Genomic DNA, 16,285 nt, shown 5'->3' on the forward strand with positions numbered 1-16,285 from the left:
AAACACCTGACTGCTGCATGAGCATATGATACGCAAACTACAGCTCTTGGCTAGATAAAGCAAACCAGTGTTGAGCTAGTAAAGTTTTGATAGATGACAACTGTTATCAGTTATTAATCCGCAAACGAACTGTGTATATGGGCTCTCTGCACACTGATAACTATAACCTTATAATTCTACTTGAGCACAGTTTATATAACATGGACTCTATATTACTCTATCATCATAAATAATTATTAACATCCATTCTGGGCTGAAGAAACAGGTTGACGTCATGTTTTGCACACTAAATTCTGCTTCCTCACTGATTCCAAAGGTCATCTGCTTTTGCCGGTTTCTTCACATTGTAGGTGGACAGAAGTGCAGCATAATGGAAAGTCTTAACGACTATCTGTGTAAATATAAGGGCTATGTTTTTCTAAAAGGTGAAATCACTGAGGAGTACATCGACTCTCTTCAGCATTTTGAAATTCATGAAAGTGATGTGTTTTTGGTGACGTATCCCAAGTCAGGTAAGATTAAAGGGGTCATCGGATGTTCACTTTTACATGTTGTTTGAACATTAATGTGTGTTGGCAGTGTATGTACAATTCTACCCTATAATGATAAAAATCCATGCAGTGGTTTTTAATTAATCTGTAAAAATAATATCCCCTTTTTCAAATCGAGCCGTTCTCAGATGCCTGTTGTTGTGGTGTCACACCGACAGAGGCCGCTTCCACGATAGCTGATTGACATGAGCGTCTTACCTCAGATCAGTTGTAACAGTCCAACCTCCATGTTTTGATGCCGGAGCAGGCATGTAAGCCAGTTAGCAAGTTCAGCGGCTAATGTGGCTAAAGTAAATTAAAGGCTCATCACTCCACAGAGAGAAGAGAGGGGCGGGGCGAGCAGAGCTCATTTGCATTTAAAGCAGCCTCGACCAGAATGAGATGATTTTTGCAGAGCTGATTTTGACAAGGTAAAAAGGGTGTTGTTTTACACTACCATTGAGAATTTTTAACCAAAGTATATTATAGACTTTTCAGACTTTTTAAGACACTAAAGAATCATATCAACTTGTGTAAAATGGGCATTCGATGACCCCTTTAAGATATATTTTAAGTTTAAAATATGTGTTTTTCTTGACAAAATCATCATACATTTCTTATATTGGGTTTCATTAAGGAGGGGCTATGATTACGGATTCTGTTATCAAGACGAGACCAGGCGTTTCACATTTTACTGTAAAAACCTCTAAGGCTACAGTCATTTGTCTATATAGGCGCATGTTAATCTTATGGCAAAAAAGAGATAAAGTAGATAAACAGACTTTGACGCAAAATCTAATAGATGCTAAGATACTGCACTAGTAGCAAACACAACAAGTAACTGGCATGACAACTGATCCCAGTCTTCCTCATTAAGTTTGCTGATAACGATAAAGATCTGTGTGTGTGATTTCTTTGGTTGTAACATACTGAACCATATTTTTGCAGGTACAATATGGGCACAAAACATCATAAATTTAATTTGTGAGGATCCCACAGACAAAACTAAATATTCCAACAATCTTGAGAAGATGCCTTGGTTAGAGTACTGTAAAAGCCAACCTGACTATTCCTTGCGCCCGTCTCCACAGTTCTTTGCCTCCCATCTCACACCCACACTGATGCCACCAGGGCTTAAGGACAAGAGAACAAAGTTAAGTATTTGTAAAACGAATAACTACTTCAAAAATAATGCATTATATGGCAGACATTAAGTCAATGTCTAGCACTTATTTGGTTGTAAAATAAAATTTTAGATTTTTTTGTTTGGTCTAAGCCTCACTGCTCTTCATGTCTTTTGAATAACAGATCGTGTATGTGCTTCGAAATCCAAAAGACAATGCAGTGTCATATTATCAATTTAGCCACGTCTGGGCCAAGCTTAAAACGCCCAAGAGCTTTGAAGACTTTCTGCAGAAATATCTAACAGGAAATGGTAACATTTACAGCACATTAGCATATTTTTAACATATTAAAACACTTTAAACAGAATTAATTATTATTAATTCATACCTCACAATTTAGTTGGCGGAGCATCTTGGTTTGATCATGTCAGAGAGTGGTACACTAAAAGAGACCAGTACAACATCCTTTTCCTGTCATATGAGGACATGGTCATGGTGAGTAATCACAGCCTTATATGTCAGAAAACCATTTACAGGATGTTGTTTAATACAGAATATTTAAGGGCTGAAGTGCGTAGCCCTGAAACCCTATTGTAATTGTTAAAATGTCCAAGGATCAGTATTCTCTCCTAAAAATGATTGGACAGACCAAACCATAAGTCATAGGGACTTGAAACTTGGAGGGATGTAGTACCCACACCATCTACAACGTCACCAAGGCTAAAAAGTATGAAATCGCTCATAACTTCTAAACCGTTAGTCAAGACAACTGTGTCTTATATCACTGAAATACTTGGCTCAAGACAGGCAAAATGCATGCCTTTGTTTCGATGGTCACCCTGCCACAGGTTTTTCACCCAGTCGGAACCAAACCAGTGCAGAAAGATTATCTGGAGAGTGAATATCAATAATCTACATATACAATCGTTAGTCCGATTGACTTGAAAATTGGTATGCTGTATCTTTGTCCCGTGTACCACAAGTGTCCAAGGACATCTGTGTATCTGTGTATAAATTTTACCCTTGGTTATAACAGGAAAATCTGGGAAAAGGGGCGTGGCCAAATATACCCAAAAGCCTATAAATTCTAAACAAAAACTCAAAACGTCACAAAACTAGATGAGCACAAGCGACAGATGATTTTAAAGAAGCATGCACAGTTGTATGGCGATGGGACCATAAGTGGTGCTATAGTAGCCATAAATGTTAATAAATATCATGTTTCTACGGTACATTACCTGGAATTGCCAAAAACGCTCTTTTTATTTATTTAATTAGCTGGTTACAGGCTTGTTAAATAATACACAATGTCTTTTTCTTAATGTGCTGAACCCCGGTAATCCCCGCTTGCAGCTATATTTAAGATATTTATTTATACCTTCATTACACTGGCCTTTCATTATTTGGCACCATGTTCAGGATCTCAGGACAGCGGTGGAGAAAATCTGCAAGTTCTTGGAGAAAAATCTTGATGACGCTGCTATCGCACAGATTGTGGAGAAGGCCACTTTTAAAAATATGAAGAAGGACCCGAGGGCAAACTATGAATTTGTTCCTGGAGATCGACTGCTTAAGCCCGAATTTATGCGCAAAGGTCACTGTTCAAAGATTACATTTTTGGGAAAGTGTAGACAGGTCGTATCCTTCACTTATTCTGTTGTTATAATTGGTTTGGGTTTGCTGTTGCAGGCACAGTAGGAGATTGGAAGAACACATTCACTGTGGCACAAAGTGAAATGTTTGACCAGATCTTCAAAGAAAGAATGAAAGACTTACCATTGCACTTCATCTGGGATTTGGACACCAAAACAAACTGAAAGTATTCACAAAACAAAAGAACCAGCATGTTTTGCCAATATTCAATTCACTAATTTTATGATTAATATGGTAAATAACATCTAAAAATGTAAATAAATAAATACCAGCACCACCACTCTTGTGGTATTCTTCTTCTCTGTTTGGGAGCAGCTTAAGCTTTTTCTCATCACACTGTATGAAATACAGACTGAACGGCAGCACAAAACACCCGACCACTGCAGCCAGTGTCGCGCTAGTAAAGTTTTGATGGATGACATTTGTAATCATTAATGTGCAAAGGAACCATGTACGTGTGCTTTCTGTGCACTGATCACTACAACATCATATTTCTGAACATAGTTAAGTATATTTATTTAGTTGTCAAAATTAATTTACAGCGAGTTTTATAATGGATCCTTGCTGAAGAAGCGTGTTTTAGAGAAGTTTGTGAGCATCAGTGGTGTTTGTGTACATCAGATGCTCCAAACACATTCAGAATGTTTTCATTTTTTAGTTGTATTTTTGTGTGTTTAGTGATTCTGAATGGATCCATATAGTGGTTATATGCAGTCCTTTGGCATCTCCATGTGGTCTTGTTTGGTATGGCAGGTTGGCTTGTGCTTATTTAAAGTTACTGTATAATTGAGCTTTACATTTGCAGTGACATTTTTGCAAAGTATGTTAGCAAAAAAGAACATCTATTTTTTTAAAATAATTACATACAGTGCCTGCATAAGCACATTTTACCAATTCCAAACTCATAAGTACTATTAATTTTGTATTTAATCATTTATAAGTTATATATAACTGTCCTTGAATTGTCCTAATTGCCGGAAGTGAAAAACTCCTTATATTCAGGTCTGTATAATTATTAGGCACATTTTCTTTTACAGATAAAATGAGCCCCAAAAATGTAACTTTAAGTAGATTTAACTGAAATATCAAAAAATTTTAAATGCCCATGAGAAGGATGCAATACTAATATAATACTAGAATTTGTAGAGTTAAGGCATGACGAAATTGATCATTGGGTCAGCAAAGTCAGAAAAAAAAAGGTGCAGAAGAAAAGACACATGTAACTGCAAAAGAATTAAGAATTAAGGTGAAGAATCAGGTGTGAAACCATCAGGAACCATTTAGTCTCCAGCGCTACCATTTTCCAAAACAGAAACCTACCTAGAGTCTCCAGAAGGTGTCAGATTGTCAGAGACTTTGCTTGGGTAAAAAAAAATCCTAAAAAATTACCCTCGGCTTAATAATAATAATAATAATATGCTGAAGTGTTTTGAAATACATGAAGACTGTTTTTTATAGACTTCAAAGACAGATAAGTTGAGAGTGACTCTTAAAGGACCATTTTCACATCCTCTTGTACCTCTCTTACAAGAATTTATCTTCCAGAATCTGGTAGTAAGTTTTGGGAGTTCATTTTTAGTCCATCTCTGCAAGACAGGATAGGAGATATACTAAAAATGAACTCCCAAAACTTACTGCAATGATAACTAGATTTGAATTTGAAGACATTTCTCTCTTTTTTTTTTTTTTTGAAAGAAATAATACTTTTATTCATCAAGGATGCATTAAATTGATTTGAAGTGAAAGTAAAGAGATTCATAATGTTTCTTTTTCAAATGAATGCTGTTCTAGTCATAAAAAAATCCTAAAAAATGTATAATGATTTCCAAAAAAAAAAAAAAAAAAACCTGTGAAGCCTACTGTATGATACTACATGCCTTTCTCGCATCTGCTTGATTATACTGTTTTTAGAAAGTAAAAGGCATTTTAGTTTAATTCTTGTCTTAATTCTTGTTTATTATTACACCCATCCTTCCTGTTGTGGTACACGCCTTTTTGCTATGAAATCTTTAGTGATTTTTTTAAAAGTATTTATTTTTATTATATATTTATTATATTTATTTATTATATTATATATTATATTTAAAAGTATAAATAATAACCTCTGTACTGTTAGTAATATTTCAATATTTACTGGACTTAAGCAGCTACTACTCAATTATCCATACACAATTAATAAGCAATTACTTAATTAATTAAGATACATCGAAAATACACCAGGCTTATGAGGTTTATTTGTACAGTACCAGTCAAAAGTTTTTGTACAGTAAGATTTTTAATGTTTTTAAATAAGTCTCATCTGCTCACTAAGCCTGCATTTATTTGATCCAAAGTACAGCAAAAACAGTAAAATTTTGAAATATTTTTACTCCAGTCACATGATCCTTCAGAAATCATTCTAATATTTTGATTTGCTGTTCAAAACATTTATTATTATTATGTTGAAAACAGCTGAGTAGAATTTTCAGTTTCAGGTTTCTTGCTGCCCAAGTTCAAAATAACAACATTTCTCTGAAATAGAAATCATTTGTTTCATGTCTTTATAATCACTTTAAAGCTTCCTTGCTAAATAAAAGTATTAATTTCTATAATTTCTTTACCAATATATATATATTTAGTGTAAAACATATTGAAGATTAGCGAGCAGGTGGTCACTTCATTAAATGATATGCTATTTTCTCACAAAAGCTGTTTATTCAGCATACTGAAGCCTCTCCTCCATCGACAGCCAAGGCCGCAGCGTTAGCATTAGCCGTTATGTTTTTTGGCTAATGGTTGCAGGTTTGCCCTTAAGTGACTTTGGTTCATCTCATGGTCCTAAAGGTCTGTAAGAACATGGCCACTAGTTGGCACTATTGAGTTTTATTATTTAGATGTATGGCACCATGTTCAGGACAGCAGTGGAGAAAATGTAATTATTAATTTAAATAAATAAAATTATATAACTTAATAAATTAATTAAATTATTAACAGCATATGTAATGCTTTTTAAATGTGTTTTTGGTTGTGGGACAGAAGTTTGCACCAATTCTGTAGAATGGCCCATACACAGTATGGACTCTATATTACTCTTTTATCATGATTAATTATTAACATTCATACTGGGCTGAATAAAGAGATTAACGTCACTTGTTGCACAAATTCTGCTTCTTCACTGATTCCAAAGGTTTCTCCGCATTGCAGGTGGATAGACGTGCAGCATAATGGAAAGTCTTAATGACTATCTGTATAAATATAGGGGCCATGTTTTTATAAAAGGTGAAACCACGGTGGAGTACATCGACTCTCTTCAGCATTTTGAGATTCGTGACAGTGATGTGTTTTTGGTGACGTATCCCAAGTCAGGTATGAATAAGAAATATTTCAATCTTTCAGTTTAAAAATGTGTTTTTCTTGACATAAATCAATTTCTTATACTGGGTTTCATCAAGGAGGGGCCCTGATTACAGATTCTGTTAAAAAGACAGGAGACAGAAGTTTCACATTTTACTGTGAAAACCTTTAACGGTACAGTAACTTGTCTGCATGGCAATGTTATGAGAAAAAAAAAAAGCACATATAGATTGAGTTTGCTGTTAACCATAAAGAAGTGTGTGTAATTTCTTTGGTTGTAACATACTGAACAAAATTTATACAGGTACAATATGGGCACAGAACATCATCACTTTAATGTGTGAGGATCCCACAGACAAAACAAACTTTGCCAACAATCTTGAGAAGATGCCTTGGTTAGAGTATCGCGAAGGCTGGTCTGACTACTCCTTGCGCCCGTCTCCACGGTTATTTTCCTCCCATCTCACACCCACACTGATGCCACCAGGGCTTAAGGACAAGAGAGCAAAGTTAAGTATTTGTAAAACGAATAACTACTTCAAAAATAATGCATTATTTTGTGTGAGCAAAGTCAATGTCTGCCACTTATTTGGTTGTAAAATAAAATTTTAGATCAGTTTTGGTTTGGTCTAAGCCTCACTGCTCTTCATGTCTTTTAAATAACAGATCGTGTATGTGTTTCGAAATCCAAAAGACAATGCAGTGTCATATTATCAATTTAGCCGCGTCTGGGCCAAGCTCAAAACGCCCAAGAGCTTTGAAGACTTTCTGCAGCAGTATCTAGAAGGAAATGGTAACATTTACAGCACATTAAAATATTTTTAACACGATACAATTAAAACACTTTAAACAGAATTAATTATTATTATCAATTCATACCTCACAATTTAGTTGGCGCAGCATCTTGGTTTGATCATGTCAGAGAGTGGTACACTAAAAGAGACCAGTACAACATCCTTTTCCTGTCATATGAGGACATGGTCATGGTGAGTAATCACAGCCTTATATGTCAGAAAAGCATTTACACAATGTTGTTTAATACAGAATATTTAGGGGCTGAAGTGCGTAGCCCTGAAACCCTATTGTAATTGTTAAAATGTCCAAGGATCAGCATTCTCCCCTAAAAATGATTGGACAGACCAAACTCTAAGTCGAAGGGACTTGAAACTTGGATGCTAGTACTTACACCATCTACAACGTCACCAAGGCTAAAAAGTATGAAATCGCTCATAACTTCTAAACCGTTAGTCAAGACAACTGTGTCTTATATCACTGGAATACTTGGCTCAAGACAGGCAAAATGCATGCATTCGTTTCGATGGTCACCCTGCCAACAGGTTTTTCACCCAGTCGGAACCAAACCAGTGCAGAAAGATTATCTCAATATTATCTCAATATCAATAATCAAAGATAAAACAAACAAAAGTGGAACTTTCGACTCACCGTCACGAAGGGACATTAAAACATTTGTCAGGGTCGGAGATCACATGAAAAAAAATGCAAAGTTTGGCCAGCTGGTTGCAGAAAATCCGGGAGAGATCGCCTTTACGGCTAGATAATTGATAATTAAGGATACGGCACAAAATACTTAGATTTAAAAAGAGTATATATAATATAGATTATATTGCTTAGATGTCATTTTCAAAATGTTATTCACATATTACAAGAGCTTGTCACCCAGCGATAAGCACTGTTATTCAACGAAATTGGCGTTAGACAGTGGGATAATCTTACATATCCGAAACCGGGATGACGTTTTTCCCACCCAGCAAAAACTCGTCGAAAAGACGACAATGCCAGACGTCTAAACAACGTGAAAATTTGGTTGAAAAGTGAAAGACGAAAAGACGTCTGTAAAAAGACGTCCAAATTACGTCTAAATGTGGTTGTAAAGTGAAAGTTAAAAACACGTCTTTTTCAGGCCGAATTTCAACCGTAAGTTCATGATTATATTTCTCATATTCAAAATAAGACAATTCACAAATGAATACTAAAACATTTATTGACACATTAAATATATCTTTCAAGTAAAAAAACACTTTCCTGATCACGAATTAACCATGCATTTGATTAAACATACCGTAAAAACAGTAAAAGTATACAATGTAACTATGTTTTCTATATGAATACATTGTGAAAGGTAATTTATTCATGTGAACTACATTTTCGTCATAATTACTCCAGTATTCAGTGTCACATGACCCTTCAGAAAACATTTTTAATATGACTTGCTGCTCAAGAAACATTTCTGATTATCAGTGTGGAAAACAGTTGTGCTGCCCAATATTTTTTGTGGAAAACACTTTCAGTATTCTACAAATAGAACTTTCAAAGGAGCAGTATTTATTTCAAACTAATTTTTCAAAACAATAATCTTTGAAATACTGAAAATGTTTATAAAACACATCAATGACCAATTCTAACCACATTAGAACACATCTCACCCAAAAAAATGCTAATTTTGCCATTAATTACTTACACTCATGTCACTCCAAACCCATAAGAAACTTTAGTGCAGAATGCAAATAAAGATATTTTTGACAGATGTCTTGTGTACGCAAAAAACAGCAACAACAAAATTACATCTTTATTCATAAATTAGGTACCTCCAACGCATTTCACAAAAGCACCATAAGTTTTTTTTTTTCTATGCGTGAATAAAAATACAATGCATATAAACCATTCACACCACTTCATAAAATTAAGGTTAAACAACTGGAGTCACATGGATTACTTTAATGCTGTCTTTACTACCTTTCTGAGGCTTGAAAGTGGTAGTTGCATAAACTGTGAAATAGAGGGACAGAAATTTCTCAGATTTCATTAAAAAGATCTACATTTAAATTTCAAAGATGACCAAAAGTTTTACAGGTTTGGAAAGACATGAAGGTGAGTGCTGAAAATTTTGGGTTTAAATAACACAGTTAAATGGTTCCCTCAGGGGCATCAGTAGATCTCTGATCTTCTGGTTCTTCTGCTCCTTCCACTATCCCAATGCTGGATTTTTGAGCCACGACAAAAGTTTCCACTTTAAATGCTTTAGCCTGGCTGCTTTTTCTCCAGCATCTAAAATGAGAAAGAAAACAAGAACCAAAATGTAAATGTTAAAAACAAACAAACAAACAAATAAACAAAAGAATGGGAACTGACTTACAGCATGAGAACAATTTTCTAGAATTTTCAACACAGTTTTATATCACTTCCTATATATGCATCACACATGTGCTAATATTAAAACAACTATGCAAGTACTAAAAAAAAATTCAGCTCCTGAAACGTTAAATGGACAGTACATAAGAACCGTACTGAAACAGTGATCCCTAAAATGGTTATAAAAGCCGAAACATATAAATACTGAGAACGTGTTTGACATTTAAAAAATAAAAAAAACTTACACAGCAAACGATGCAGTGATCTGTGGCTGAATGGCCTTTGGTTTTATTTAGCTGTGACTGACACAACCAAAAGGGAATAGAAAATAATAACATCACTGAACTGGAGTCAAATATTGCATATATCTGTTCAAATGAAAGTATACTCATTCTTCATGAGTGAATATTAACTAATTAGTGTGTCAGGGGTTCTTCTGAACTCTGACCCTCACTGGTCCACTGTCATACAGAGGGTGCGTCTCAATCACCTTAATAGTTTGCTAGGTTGTGAACTGATATATTGTGTTCACAAATTCAGACATTGATAAGGACAGTGGCTCACTACACACCGGTGACCATTTCCATCCTCACTGTACAGCATCACTACTGATATTCACATACAGCATTAAAATGAATATCTCTTTTAATGCTATTTGCAGTACATGATGATGAATACTTTGTTACGTGAATGTGCAAGATTTCAGCCATAAATAAACTGTAAATGTTAGCTAGATTAGACATTACCTGTCTAATGATGTACGTTTATGCTCAAATGTGATATTGGTTTGTGTTTTAAAATCGGTCACTGTTGAATATATGTTGTTAAATATCCAAAGTTCGTTAAAACTTGTAGAGCTTGGTTGGGTGTCTGATTAAAACACTGGAAAAAACGCAGTCCTTTGCTCTCTTTAATACCACTTAAGTGAAGAATAGTACATCTTTAGCCACTGACATCAAATGCAGTGCAGGAATTCACATGATGCAGGAGTACCATGATAAACATGATGGAGTGGATGCCCAGGATAAACAGGATGGTTTTTGGTCACTACAAACAATATATATTTAAAAAAATAAAAAAAAAATAAATAAATAAATCAAAATCATACAAACAACTCATCAATAAACATCAATATTGTACATAGTCCACATAATGATTAAACAACTAAACACAAACTATACAGTTGAAAAACAAACTTACTTAACACATCCAAAGGAAAGGACTCAAAGGACATGGTTGGGTGCCCATTTAAACACCCACACCTCACCAACACCAGAAAGGAACAAAGGAAGGAAGTAAGGTCTATTTATAGACCTTAAGCAGGGGAACATGGGTAATGTAGTGCTCCATATATGGAGTTCACCCTGAATGAAGTTGATTAAGAATTGTGGGATATGTAGCACAAAAGAAAAAAACTAGGAAAAAAAGAACTAATGCGTCAAATTCACAACAGTCATGTCATTTTGTAGTGAATTTTGAGCTTCAGAACTTAACGGGAACGTAGTGAGCATTGATGCTTCCTGGTTCTCACAGCTATTTAGGGAGCACACAATTCAGTGCACAGTAAAAAATTTGTGATTAAGACATCCCTTAAAGGAGAAGTCCACTTCAAAACAAAGATTCACAGATAATGTACTCACCACCTTGTCATCCAAGATGTTCATGTCTTTCTTTCTTCAGTCGTAAAGAAATTGTATTTTGAGGAAAACATTTCTGCATTTTTCTAAATATAGTGGACTAATATTGTGCCCCGATTTTTAAATTCCATAATACAGTTTAAATGCGGCTTCAAATGATCCCAAATGCGGTTGTAAATGATTCCAGCCGAGAAAGAAGGGTCCTATCTAGCGAACCAATCGGTTATTTTTATTAAAAGAATACAATTTAAAATACTTTTTAATCCCAAACGCTTGTCTTGTCTTGCTCTGCCTGAACTCTGTGTATTCTGACTCAAGACAGTTCTGAAATACACTCCAATCGTATTTTCTCCCTCAACTTGAAAAATAATTTCAAAATCATCACTGCAGAAGTACCGACCCAGTCTTTGCAAAGTGAACATGCAAAGACGATCAAACACCCTTAACAAAAAAGGTAAAACAGCGATATAGGACATTTTTTGAAGTTGAGGGACAACACGAGATGGGATTTTTTTTTCGACATACACTAACTGTCATGAACCGGAACAAAAATAGGGCAGAGTAAGACAAGACGAGTGTTTGGCATTAAAAAGTCATTAAATTGTATTCTTTTTATTAAAATAACCAATCGTTTCACTAGATAAGACCCTTCTTTCTCGGCTGGAATCGTTTACAACCGCATTTGGGATCGTTTGAAGCCGCATTTAAACTGCATTTTGGAAGTTCAAAATCGGGGCACCATATCAGTCCATTATCAGTCCATTACGACTGAAGAAAGAAAGACATGAACATCTTGGATGACAAGGGGGTGAGTAAATTATTTGTAAATTGTTGCTCTGGAAGTGGACTTCTCCTTTAACCACTGACTAATGATCAAGTCACACGTCCAGTGTAGACACGGTATAAGCATAATGATGCTGCAAAATCAGGTTAGATCACTTTTTAAAACATATTGAAATAGAAAATAGTTATTTAAAAACGGTAATTTCACAATATTACTGTTTTACTGTATTTTAATCAAATAAATGCAGCAGCTGTTGCCATAAAAGACTTATTTCAAATACATGACAAATCTGACCCTTAAACTTTTGAATGGTAGTGTATGTTTAAGGTATTACTTACTAGTCATGTGGTTCATAATGTCTAGAGATGTTCTTCAACAGGAGATACGCTCCAACTCTGGTGCACGGCCATTAGCATGAAAGATTCTAGGGAGGAACATAAACAATCTGGAACATAAAAAGGATCATGGAAGTTTTATTAGAAGTAAACTATGAAATGCAGAAAAGAAAAATAAATAATATATAGAATATACAAAACAATACAATTTAATAACAGAATTTACATTTTTAAATCCTTTTAAAATAACTGACAAGCAAACAAACATAAAAGTATATAGACATATATAATTTTGCAAAAGAAAATTACAGCTGCATGGTGATATAGGCTAAATATATTATGAAAGATACATATAAAGTAATTTAATAAGCTTTGTCAAACTTTTCCTGTGTCATAGAAGTTTTTTTCTGAAACTGCTGAAGTCACAGGACAAGTGGAATCAATATTTGTTTACAATGAAAGGTCAAAACATTTTTAAAGTACCTTCAGCCCATTTTCACGCTCCATGTTAATTTTGTATCCGATTAACCGTACATTGCATACTTCTAGGTTAAATAAATTAGCTTACTTCCTTTTATCCAATGACAAATTGCCTGCAAAACCTATAAAAAAAAAAAAAGCAAAACAGCAAGTCACGTTAATTAAGATGACATTAAAAGCCCAGACTTTCATAAACAAGAGCTCAAGTCAATAGTTAACCTAACTTGCCTCTTATAGTTAACAATACGGTTCAGATGCTAATGGACTTTTTCTGAAGACAATAAACCATTTCTATAAAGTAAATATTCAACAAAAGTGTGTCATTTACATGAAAGAAAGTTTCCACCTCCTTCCGCTCCAGACTTGAATGTTCAGTGTGCGCGCCCATTAAAGCAAGCAGATGTCACGCAGAATGTATAAATGTCATCATAAAGTAATATTATCTTATAAAACACATAATGTAAATAAGGTAAAACACTTACTTCTAGTTTTGCCCTGTTAAAAGCAACCTCCACCTCAGCACTGCATAGCAATTCAGATCTATGAGAAATGTTTAGGTGCACACAGCATATAGACATATATAGATATATTAATATATAGATATAGATATATTAATCACACAGCATGATTAATATCATCATAAAGTAATACTACACATAATGTAAATGAAGTAAAACATTTTTCCTTGATAAAACCAACTTTCTCATCTGCTCTGCATCGTGATTGAAAGAAAATATCTCTCTGAGAAAAAGTTCAGGAGAGCACAACACAGAAATATCACTGTGAGAAACGTTTAGGTGCACACAATATATTGCACAATAACACATTTAAAAGAGTACCCGAGCACACATTTCAAATTCACAGCAAACATTAAATAGTGAGGCATTTCATACACAGCACACGTAGTTAGAAACTCCAAGCATAAATCACATGCCCTATGTGTAAGAACCAGCACAGGCAATCAATATACTATATTCAGGGAGACAAAAATCACTAATAGTTGAAGACAACAACAACGCACATGAATCATATAGAATGAATAAAATAGTTTTGGAATTCCCTGTCCACGTCCGACGACACCATGCCGTCACTGTGAGGACTTGAGAAATTGTTCACTTCCGTCAAAGCAGGAGACGCCTCAGCCTCCATAGAAATCTGCGATGTTTGAGAGCCCTCAATGGCAGCTGGCAGCACAGGTGAAGCAGGTAAATCCAGCAGCAGCAGACGAAACAACCGATCGAAACCCCTCCGTAGCACCAGAAGAGGCAGAGGAATAGACGTCCCCAACAGCAACAGGGAAATCAGGTGGCCGTGATCGTCAAAACACCCAGCTAGACCCAAAGCCTCGACCCCTTTCTCTCCTTCTTGTAGTCTGGGCAGATGTAATCATCTGATCAGCTTTGGCTCTTGTATGGCCACCCACAGACTCTGCAACCATAGAAAGGACATAAGGTTTCAGTTTATTAAAATGCACCACATGATCTTTACCTCCTGCCTCTGGCTGTATTTGATACAACACTTCAGATACCCTTTCTAAAACCCTATATGGGCCCTTGAATCGTTTCTGCAATTTTTGACTCACCCCCTTCTTCCTAGCTTTATTCTTTAGCCACACCAACTCACCCACTGAATAATACTGAAACTTGGCTTTAAAGTCAAAATACAGCTTTTGATGTTCCGAGGCCCTAGCCTGATGGTTTTCACTGCCCCCACTACTGTTGAAAGACTTTCAGCTACCCCCTTCACATACTCACTCACAGTTGAAAATTGCTCTTGTCCATGGACATCCATCATGATGTCAATAGGCAGAACCATCTCTTGACTAAATAAAACTTTATATGGGGTGAAGCCAGTACTGGAGTGAACGCTACGTCTATAAGCCATCATCACATAAGGCAAAAGGACATTCTAATTCTGCTGATTGTCATCAACATAAAAAGACAACATAGACAGCAACGTACGATTAAACCTCTCAATCATACCATCTGACTGAGGATGATATGGAGATGTCCTAGTCTTATTAATGCCTAGCAACCGACACAATTCCCCAAACAAGTTAGAATCAAAATTTCGACCTTGGTCGGAATGCAGGCTTCTAAGGGTTCCGTAACGACACACCCACTCTTCAACAAGTACTCTGGCTATGGTCTTTGCCTCCTGATTTGGGAGGGGGTACGCTTCTGTCCACTTTGAAAAATAATCCCCCACCACCAACACATATTTATTTTTGAGAAGAGTCTCAGGAAGGGGTCCTAATATGTCAAGTTTCTCTTATTCCATGGAGTTTACCCGTTTGCGTCCACTTGCTACCAGTGTTTTTCTGCAACCACTATGCGCGCGCAGCTGCAAGTGACATCACTGTTACGTCTACTTGCAATTGGTCTATAAATTCTAAACAAAAACTCAAAACGTCAAGAAACCAGATGAGCACAAGCGGCAGATGATTCTAAACAAGCATGCACAGTTTTATGGCGATCAGACCATAAGTGGTGCTATAATAGCCATAAATTTTAATAAACATCATATTTCCATGGTAAATTACCTGGAATTGCCAAAAATACTCTTTTTATTTATTTAATTAGCTGGTTACAGGCTTGTTAAATAATACACAATGTCATTTTCTTAATGTGATCAAATGTCTTAAAGCGCTTGAACACCGGTAATCGCTGCTTGCAGCTATATTTAAGATATTTATTTATACCTTCATTACACTGTCACTTCATTATTATGTGGCACCATGTTCAGGATCTCAGGACAGCGGTGGAGAAAATCTGCAAGTTCTTGGAGAAAAATCTTGATGACGCTGCTATCGCACAGATTGTGGAGAAGTCCACTTTTAAAAATATGAAGAAGGACCCGAAGGCAAACTATGTATTTATTCCTGGAGATCAACTGCTTAAGCCCCAATTCATGCGCAAAGGTCAGTGTTCAAAGACTGCAGTCTTGTAAAGTGTAGACAGGTCGTATCCTTCACTTATTCTGTTGTTATAATTGGTTTGGGTTTGCTGTTGCAGGCACAGTAGGAGATTGGAAGAACACATTCACTGTGGCACAAAGTGAAATGTTTGACCAGATCTTCAAAGAAAGAATGAAAGACTTACCATTGCACTTCATCTGGGACTTGGACACCAAAACAAACTGAAGTGTTCACAAAACAACAGAACCAGCAATATATTCAATTCACTAATTTTATGATTAATACGGTAAATAATAGGGGTGTGACGAGACACTTATCCCACGAGACAAGATGAGACACGAG

The 16,285-nt window shown here is 35.6% G+C and overlaps 1 pseudogene; it reads left to right on the forward strand.

The window, feature by feature from the left end:
• The first annotated feature begins 326 nt into the window (after positions 1–326).
• Positions 327–16,285, forward strand: part of LOC127163161 (amine sulfotransferase-like) — a 29,841-nt pseudogene continuing 13,882 nt past the window's right edge.

The sequence above is a fragment of the Labeo rohita genome, chromosome 3 (assembly GCF_022985175.1).
Source record: "Labeo rohita strain BAU-BD-2019 chromosome 3, IGBB_LRoh.1.0, whole genome shotgun sequence".
Classification (NCBI taxonomy): Eukaryota; Metazoa; Chordata; class Actinopteri; order Cypriniformes; family Cyprinidae; genus Labeo; species Labeo rohita.